This window comes from Triticum dicoccoides, chromosome 3B, assembly GCF_002162155.2.
Source record: "Triticum dicoccoides isolate Atlit2015 ecotype Zavitan chromosome 3B, WEW_v2.0, whole genome shotgun sequence".
Classification (NCBI taxonomy): domain Eukaryota; kingdom Viridiplantae; phylum Streptophyta; class Magnoliopsida; order Poales; family Poaceae; genus Triticum; species Triticum dicoccoides.
The window spans coordinates 768950773-768952937 of record NC_041385.1 but is presented as its reverse complement, the minus strand read 5'-3'; positions in this window follow the sequence as shown (position 1 = coordinate 768952937).

Genomic DNA, 2165 nt, shown 5'->3' with positions numbered 1-2165 from the left:
ATATGAGCATTTCTAATAGCCTCGCTAACAAGTAAAGATTCGTTGATTTTTTTTTACTTTCCTTTCTAGATCCCGTTAGCAGTCTCTCTGACATAACAGAGCTTCACTGTCGTTGATATACTAACACAGCTTTACTGTCGCACATGCTTCTATCATCATCCAAATAGGTAGGTGTCCCAAACACCTCGGTGGGGCTCCCTCAGTGTGTTTACCCCTCCCATAATGTCTTATTGATTTTTCTCCCGAGACTACATAAAAAGCATTATTTTATCAACTGACCCGATCACCAAGCAACTTCATCTGAGGAGGCAATGTATCGCTAATATACTAACACAGCTTTACTGTCGCACATGCTTCTGTCATCATCCAAATAGGTAGGTGTCCCAGACACCCCGGTGGAGCTCCTTCAGTGTGTTTACCCCTCTCATAATGCCTTATTGATTTTTCTCCCGAGACTACATAAAAAGCATTATTTCATCAACTGACCCGATCACCAAGCAACTTCATTTGAGGAAGCAATCTAAAAACTCTTGTTGGAGTAGTTTTTTACCGAATTGTCTCTTGGTTAATCCTTTCATGTAGGTTAGCAAACAATTTTCATTTTTCTTCTGATTTTCTTTCTTGATGTACCTCTCTCACATGATTTGATTGGTACAAAACGTCCCGATGGAACGCGCGGGGAATCAACTAGTTTTTTTAATGTTAATGTAATTCACAAATTGTTTACATATGAAAAAATGTACCGAAGACGCGCTCGTCGACCGCCGGCGTGGGTCGAACCTCCTTCCCTGGACGCCGCCATGCCTTCTCTGCTTCAGGCTTGAGGAGCCCTTCGCGCTCGAGGCCGACAGGAGCTTGCAGGCCCCGGAGGACTTCGTTCATTTTCCTCCTTTCCTCTTGGGCGCGTTGACACCGCCAGCTGCAGAGGCACTACTGTTCTTCCTCGTCTTCTCCATGGATGTGTGGCGGGAGCTTAAAGAGGTGGTTGTGAGATGCTTTCTGAGAAAAGAGAGAGAAAGACTATGAGCGCGAGGAATAAGAAGGGGAAATTACTGCCCCCTCGCCCCGTATTTATGGAGGGATGGACGGAATCCCTGCCGTCTAACCCAGGCCATCAAATCTGGGCCAAACACGTGGCGGCTAGAGGCCAACCGCCATGCCTCCATGCCGCCCACTACGCGCGAGAATCTAGGAGCATCCACTGTTATCCCCGAGATCACCGCGAACTGAACGGTCAAAGTAAAGTCAAAGTTCACTCGAACAAGCCATCTCTGATGGGGCTAAGGCTGGTCATAGTGGGGAGTAACTTAGACTAGTAACATGCATATGTTACTAGTCTATGTTACTATCTCTATAGTGCATAATATCATATAGTAGTATCATAGATGGTCTCATTTATTGCCATGCATGACACATAGTAGCATCACATTTATTATGTTACGGTATCTACCTATGTTACTATAACCATCTCCCTCTTATTTAATTACGTGCCACATAAGCACGTTTGCGAGTCCCAAGTACATGTTACTACTTATGTTATCCCCACTATGACCAGCCTAAGATGCTCCTCCGAAGTCTCGTCACCTGGCAGTGGTGATGGGGCATCATGCCATGATGTCATGCATGGCATTTCTCTCTTGACTATTGAAGATGGTTCGGGTGATCGAAAATATCACTCGAGTCTAAGTTACCCCTGAGATAAAACATGTTTCTTGGGAAAGCCCATGAGTCGAACTTTTCCTCGGTGGCTTGTACTTGGGGACTCGAGGAAATTGTGCTATGCACCCTATTTTCCGAGAACGCACTGCTGCGTTAACACTCTGGATGTCGTGCTCATTGCATGAAGGTAAGACATGTGGATCAGTTCCAATGGCCTGGGAGTTGCACCATTGCTGCACTACCTAGTATTTTTCCATACCAACAGCTGTGATGAAAATCCTGACGGACATGTTGGGTGAACATACTGATAACTGGTGCTTGACTCGATAAGGCCTCAGCAGCACGAGTCATGTTACCCCAGGGTTTTCCGAGTTCGAGCCTAGGGACTCGAAGCCTGAGTAGGCTAATGGAGTTTTCTCCAAAGTGAGATTAATTGACCCTGATCCGTCGAGTGAGTCAAGCCCATTGAGTCATATCCCTCAAAGACCTCTGAAAGTCATTAAAAT